Source organism: Herpailurus yagouaroundi, unplaced genomic scaffold, assembly GCF_014898765.1.
Source record: "Herpailurus yagouaroundi ecotype Mexico unplaced genomic scaffold, PumYag 67702, whole genome shotgun sequence".
NCBI lineage: Eukaryota > Metazoa > Chordata > Mammalia > Carnivora > Felidae > Herpailurus > Herpailurus yagouaroundi.
In genome coordinates, this window is record NW_024420501.1 from 5,845,317 (window position 1) to 5,853,349 (window position 8,033).

The 8,033-nt window shown below is 39.8% G+C and overlaps 1 non-coding gene across 1 annotated transcript; it reads left to right on the forward strand.

The window, feature by feature from the left end:
• The first annotated feature begins 2,308 nt into the window (after positions 1-2,308).
• Positions 2,309-2,381, forward strand: TRNAK-UUU (transfer RNA lysine (anticodon UUU)). Its single transcript has one exon. It is a non-coding gene; the product is annotated as a tRNA-Lys (tRNA).
• Positions 2,382-8,033: the final 5,652 nt, after the last annotated feature.

Consider the following 8,033-nt stretch of genomic DNA (forward strand, 5'->3'; position numbering starts at 1 on the left):
AGTGGAAACTTTATTTAGTTATTATTTTTAATTTTTAACGTTTATTTTTGAGAGACAGAGGGCAAACAGGGGAGAGGCAGAGAGAGAGAGAGACAGAATCCGAAGCAGGCACCAGGCTCCGAGCTGTCAGCAGAGAGCCCGACGCGGGACTCGAACCCACAAATCATGAGATCATGACCTGAGCCAGAGTCGGACGCTTTACCGACTGAGCCACCCAGGCGCCCCTGGAGCATAAACTTTAAAATGGATAATTAATGTTACACCTTAATAAAAATAAATAACAAAAATGTGTAAATGGATGTTTCTAATAAGTTCAGTTTGTTTTCTTTGGAGTCTGATGAAGTTAATGTTTTGTAGTTCTCTCTTGCTTTAATGTTTATTTATTTTGAGAAGGAGAGTCAGGTGGGGAGGGGCAGAGAGAGAAGGAGACAGAGAATCCCAAGCGGGTTCCACGGGTTCCACGCAGTCAGCACAGAGCCTGATGCAAGGCTTGAACTCAGGAACCATGACACCATGACCTTGAATCGGACGCTTAACCAACTGAGCCAGCCAGGTACCCGTTTTGCAGTTCTTTTTTTTTTTTTTTTTTTTTCCAACGTTTTTATTTATTTTTGGGACAGAGAGAGACAGAGCATGAACGGGGGAGGGGCAGAGAGAGAGGGAGACACAGAATCGGAAACAGGCTCCAGGCTCCAAGCCATCAGCCCAGAGCATGACGCGGGGCTCGAACTCACGGACCGCAAGATCGTGACCTGGCTGAAGTCGGACGCCCAACCGACTGTGCCACCCAGGCGCCCCTTTTTTTATTTTAAAGTAGGCTCCACATGGGGTGCCTGGGTGATTCAATTGGTTAAGCATCTGACTCTTGATTTTGCCTCAGGTCATGATCTCATGGTTCATCATGGTTCATAAGTGAGCCCCAATGTTGAGCTGACAGGGCAAAGCCTGCTTGAGATTCTCTCTCTCCCTCTCTCTCGGATCCTCCCCTGCTCATGCTCTTTCTCTTTCTCTCTCTCAAATAAAAAATAATAAATAAATAAATAAATAAATAAATAACCAACCAACCAACCAACCAACCTTTAAAGTAGGTTCCATGCCCAGCACGGAGCCCAATGCAGGGCTTGAACTCCTAACCTGGAGATCAAGACCTGAGGGCAAGGAGCACCTAGGTGGCTCAGTCAGTTGAGCATTGGACTTCGGCCCAGGTCATGATCTCATGGTTCTTGAGTTTGAGGCCCACATCAGGCTCACTGCTGTCAGTGTGGAGCCTGCTTTGGGTTCTCTATCCCCGGCTCTCTTTGCCCCTTCCTTGGGGACACTCTCTACCTCGAGATAAACAAACATTTTTTTTTTTTTTAAAGGCCTGAGCTGAAATGAAGAGTCACATGCTTAACCGACTGAGCCACCCAGGCACCCTGTGTGGAGCCTACTTTAAAAAAAAAAAAAAAATTTTTTTTTAAATAAAGTGAAGACGAAAGCTCCAAAGTAGGAAAAGGTACTTGCAATATATATTTAACAAAGGACATTAATCCAAAATACAAGGAATTACAAAGAAAAAAAAGGAAGATAAGGTGCCCCTGATGCTTTATCGCTTTAACTTTCACTTTTAGATCTATGATAGACTTGGAATTCATTTTGAGGTATCAAATGAGATACTGTTTACATGTGGGTAGTTAACTGGCCCAGCACCACTATTTACTCAAAATTGCAAACTCCTCCTACTATACTGTAGAGGCACCTTTGCCATAAACCAAGTTACCGTGTATGTATATGTGGGCCACTTTCCAGGCTCTCCATTGGGACAGCATTGTCCAAATTACTGTGGGTTGCTAATTTTTGACATCTAGGAATGTATATATTCCAGCTTTGATATTCTTCACAACATTTTGATACTCTTGAATAATATTGTTCTGCTGCATTTCCATCTAAGCTGTAGAATTATTACACACACACACACACACACACACACACCCCTTGCTAGAACTGTTATTAAAATTTCATTTCAGGGGCACCTGAGCAGCTCAGTCGGTTAAGCGTCCGACTTGGGCTCCGGTCATGATCTTGCGGTTTGTGGGTTTGAGCCCCGAGGTAGGCTCTGGGCTGACAGCTAGGAGCCGGGAGCTTGCTTTGGATTCTGTCTCACTGTCTCTCTGCCCCTCCCCAGCTTGTGCTCTGTCTCTCTGTCTCTCAAAAATAAATCAATGTAAAAATTAAAAAAAAAACAATTTTTTTTAAAAAATTTCATTTAAGTTTGGGAGAATTTACAACATGAAGCCCTTTAATCCATGAAAATGGTAGATCCTGGGGTGCCTGGCTGGCTCAGTCGGTAGAGCATGAGACTTTTGATCTCAGGGTTGTGAGTTTGAGCCCCACACTGGGTGCAGAGATTACTTAAAAATATAATATCTTAAAAAAAAAAAAAAAGGTAGATCCTTCCAGTTACTTTATATTTGTCAATTTATCACATTAGTGTTTTGTAGTTTTCACTGTATAGAACTTGCATGTTTTCATTAAACTCATTACTAGCTATTTAATTTTTTTTTTTTAATTTTTTTTTCAACGTTTTTTATTTATTTTGGGGACAGAGAGAGACAGAGCATGAATGGGGGAGGGGCAGAGAGAGAGGGAGACACAGAATGGGAAACAGGCTCCAGGCTCCGAGCCATCAGCCCAGAGCCTGACGCGGGGCTCGAACTCACGGACCGCGAGATCGTGACCTGGCTGAAGTCGGACGCTTAACCGACTGCGCCACCCAGGCGCCCCACTAGCTATTTAAATTTTTAAATACTATCCTCAATAACATTTTGATTTTCCTTTCCTAACCATTTAATACTAGTTTGTAGAATACCATTGCTTTATTATCAATATTGACCTTGCAGTGAGCACCAATTCCAAATTCTCTTATTAAGTCTAAGAATTTGTCTGAAGATAGGATTCTTTTGGATTTTCTATGTGTGTAATCATATCGCTTGCAAAAAATGATAGATTTCATCCTTTCCAATGCTTATGAAGTTAATGTATTTTCCTTGCTTTTTGCACTGGTTATGACCTTCAATAAAATGTTCAATAGAACTAGTGATAAGGGCCTTTTGTTTTAGTCCTAATATCACAATGGAGGGTTTAAATATGTCACCGTGAGTATCATGTTTGTTGCAGGTTTTCATTTTTTATTTTTTGTAGACTCTTTTCAGATTAAGGAAATTCCCTTCTATTCCTAGACTTTTAAGGTTTTATCATACATTAGTTTTAACTTTCATCAAATATTTTTTTCTGTATCTACAAACATTTTTCTTTTATTCTATTAATATGGTGAGGTAAACAACTCACAGTTCTAGAATAAAACCTATAGGCCACTATGTATTATCTTATTTACTAGGATTAATCTGGTACTATTTTGTTTATGGTATTTGAATCTATATTAATAAGATATAATGACACAATTTCTTTTCTAGTAATATCCTTTTCAAATGCTGGTACTAAGGTTATTCTAGATATACAAAAAGAGTTGGTAAATATTGCTTTTGCCTATATCCTCGGGAACTATGTACTTTTTTTCTTATCTAAACATTTGAAAGAATTCACTAATGAAGCCATCCGGGATTGAGCTTGGGTTTGTGGGAATATTTTTACTAACAAATCCATTGTCTATAGAAATTCAGATTTCTTACTTTTTACATCTTGTTCAATACGGTGTGTGCATGGTTTAAGAATCTGTCCATTTTGGGACACCTGGCTGGCTCAGTGGGAAGAGCAATGCAACTCCTGATCTGGGGGTCTTGAGTTTGAGCCCCATGTTGGGCACAGAGATTACTTAAAAATGAATAAATAAATTTTTAAAATATTTTTTAAATACTTTTTAAAAATTTTAACAGAGTTTTTGTCCAGTTTAGCCAAAACTTCAAAAGTATTAGATATTAGTCATAGTATCTTTGTATCATCTCGTATATTCCTTTCATCTTCATTATTTAATACTTTCTGCTTTCATTAGATTTAATTTGCAGCTTCTTGATATGAATACTTAGATACTTTCAGCCTTTTTCCTCTCTAATATATGCATGTATTAGTTTCCCGTTATGGCTATAACAAATTACCACCAGCACAGTGGTTGAACACAACACAAATGTATTACTGATCAAGTGTTCACGACTACGCATTTGCTACTCCCTGCTCTGCCTTGACTCCACTGTAGTCAGGCTTCTCGCGTCCCCACAGTCCCCTGTACTTTGGCTTTTCCCCAAGCCTGAGCAAACCAGAAAATGCAGACCATGCCCGTTTTTATCAGCTTATTCGGACATGGGCAGACAGGACTGACACTTCCTCCCCCACTCCCAACTTTTCCTCACTTACTGTGTAAAAGAGAAGCCTCTGTGTTTGATTGTGAGATACTTGGATATTTCTCTCTATTGCAATAGTCAGTTTGAATAAAGTCTTTTCTTTTTTTTTTAATTTTTTAAAATGTTTTATTTATTTTTGAGACAGAGAGACACAGAGCATGAACGGGGGAGGGTCAGAGAGAGAGGGAGACAGAATCCGAAGCAGGCTCCAGGCTCTGAGCTGTCAGCACAGAGCCTGACACGGGGCTCGAACCCACGGACCGTGAGATCATGACCTGAGCCAAAGTCGGACGCTCAACTGACTGAGCCACCCAGGCGCCCCGAATAAAGTCTTTTCTTACCTAATTAAGTATTACCAGTTTCCTGGTGCCATGATTTAAAGAGAGTACAGACTATATACTGGACTCTGCTGTCTTCACTCAGGTTGATTTTACGCCAGGTTCTCGGACCCTTTGTCCCTTTCTGGCTGGGGAAATTAGGTTCACGAGTTAAATTCCAAGTCCAAATCCAGTGTTCCAGACATTTGTTGTACCATAATGGCGAGTTACTTTGATTTTGTTAAAATGGGGTTCTTCCTGGGGCACCTGGGTGGCTCAGTCGGTTAAGCATCCCACCTCGGCTCAGGTCATGATCTCACCGTTTGTGGGTTCTAGCCCCGTGTCGGGCTCTATGCTCACAGCTCAGAGCCTGGAGCCTACTTCGGATTCTGCATCTCTGTCCCTCTCTGCCTCTCCCCTGCTTGTGCTCTCTCTCAAAAACACATAAACATTAAAAAATTAAAACAAACAAACAAACAAACAACGAGGTTCTTCCTGGTGTTTTTCTGTTTAACTCCTGGACAGAGTGTTTTTTTATTTTGTTTTGATTTTTGTGTGTTTTTTGTTGCGTGTTGCGTGTTTTTTGTTTTTTGTTGCTTGTTTTTTTTTTTTTTTTTTTTTTTTTTTTTTTTTAAAAAGGGTGGCGGGGGGAGGATTTAATACACAATTCCTCTTTGAACAAGACTTGTCAGGGCTGTTTTGTGAGGTCTCTTGTGTTTGAGTCTTCACCTAATCCCAAGGGTGGTTCTCATTTCACAAAGCATACCACCTAATCCTCCTCTGCCCACCATATACTATTCCGCAATATCACTCATTTGGTCCGCTGTCCCCCAAAATGGCAAAATTTCACAAACGGTGATTTGGAACTTCAACAGCCTCTTTGCAAAATGGGTTGTACTCAAATTGGCTCATCTAAGCCCTTTCCATCACCCGTCTTCCTTCCTCTCCTTGATCCTCCTTCCTCTTTTCACCCCCTTTGACCTTCTCTTTAGCTACCTTGAATCTTTTGATCGGTCTTCGTTCAATATGCCCACCTCCTCTACCTTCCTATCCATTCTGACCATAGCTTTCCTTTCCCACCCCAGCCCCTCAACTCTCTATAGTCAGGAGAACATTATTATGTCCCTCTACCCCCCTCACAACCTCTTGATGTTCTCACAGACCCTAAAAGCAACCACCTAAAGTGAAGCTAAAACCACCAGAAGCTAACTGGAAACAGACTGTATAATGCACCCCCTCAGATGTGCTTTGGAGACACAGGGCTGCTTGGGGCCACCTCAGTCCCCCACCCCAAATTCAGTCCACAGTCTCCACGAGATTACACCTCCCCGAAAAGAATCCTGGTGGCCTCCACAAATGTGGTTGTGAATACTGTGGCCTTCATTTTGAGGAGGTAAACTCAACCTGTCCCATCTCCCAGAAATACAATCCTACTAAATTATAAAAGCGGGACCAAAATGAGAGCTAATATTTTTATATAAACCAGTGAGTCTTCTATTTCTGCATTTTTGGCTGACTCAGAGCTGAAGCTTTAGAATGAAAGCTATAAACTCTCTATGTGTACCTGTGTGTTTACGTTTGTGTGTCTGCATACTAAAGCTCCCAGAAATCGATAAAACTGAATATTTCCAACATATACAAAAAGCATTCTTAGCGAAATCAGCCCAAATGTTTTAAGAATTTAAGCTCACATAGTTTAGGTCAATTGTTGGCAAATCAGACTAGTTGAATGTTATTCATGTAATAAAAACAGCTGGGTCTTCTGTTCTCAACATTAAGTTGACACATTTTTATTACAGTGGGGCTTGGGCTTATTCTTGTCGAACTTAATGCAGGTTCAATGATCAAATAAGTTAGCACGACAATCACTAGATACTGATGATAATGAAAAATGCAAATCTGTGTTTAAATAAACGGACTCATTCTTCTGACAAATTTTGTCACAGCAATTACGTATCCTAACCTGTCAGCCTTAAAACGTTTGAGTATCTCTTTAGTAACTTAAAACTTTTAGATTTATGTTAAACTCAGTTAAATAGTACGCGTTTATTAAGTACCTAGATCATTTCTAAGCAACATAAAATACTGAAACATTACTCAGTGCACGTTTAAATTTATATAACCTTTTCTTATTTTCCATGGTATAGAGAGGCTAAATATATTTGGATCAGTTAATAAACATGTTCTTTTTGCCACATTGAGAGATTATACTATAAGGAAGCATATACTTTTAAAAACTCTGGGTAATACATTCATAAACTTTGCTAATCAGCTACCAAATGATGGTGCATGACAGTTTACAATGATCTAGTTTTCTCTGTAAAATATGTTACTCATTATTAAAAATGAGAAGGAATATCTGTAAAGGAGCCTACTAGAAACAGTGGAAGAGGGGAATGACTTTTACGCACGGTATGCCAAGGATGCTTTTGTTAAGAAAGAAAGAGTAGTTTTGCCCTAAAATATTTTCAAAAAGAAAAAAACCTAAGTGGCTATGAAAAGCTTTAAAAGCTTCACAGAAAAGGGACTTTATTTGTCTTGGTCAAAACTGGCTAAGATTTAATTCGTTTTATGAGAGCTTTATAAAAGACCTGGAAAACGAATACTGTCAAGTCTCGGAGATTCTTTTCAGGGTTATCATACCATCTGCCATATCATACTGTGGTTTCTGTGGCAGTATCGAAGGTTTCTGTCCCAAATTGACACATGTGAGAACTGAAGAAAGTGGTTACAGAATTCATTTGAACTTCTTGGCCATCACACGTTTGTTAAGCATCTACTATGTGTAAGACACAAGACCAGTAACACACAATGATGTTGACCTGTTAAGTGTTCTTTGAAACATGGCTAAAATGCAATTATGTTAATTATTATCTATGCTGTTGTAAATATTAGTGATTTACTATGTGCTTTAGTGCATATTTCTTTTAAGTATGTTCCTGCTTTTTTTTTTAAGTATTTATTGTGAGAGACAATGCGGGTGGGGGGATGATGGGAGGGGGGGGAGAGAGAGAGAGAGAGAGAGAGAGAGAGAGAGAAATGAGAATGCCAAGCAGGCTCCATGCTGTCAGCACTGAGCTAGATGTGGGGCTCAATCTCACGAACCGAGAGATCATGACCTGAGCTGAGATCAAGAGTCAGGCACTTAACTGACCGAGCCACGCAGGTACCCCTCGTGCCTATTTCTTAAAAAAAAAAAAAAAAAAAAAAAAAAAATTCAAGCAGTGAGAAATAAGAGGCTTCTGAATTCAGTGCTCTGTTTCTAAACTGATAATACGGAATGTTACTTGGAAAAAGTCTGGACTATGTGGTGCACACAAGCAGTGCTTCCCGAAGGAGTTCTTGGCTTTTACATTGCACCGTGTTTCTCAAAGTTTTTGTG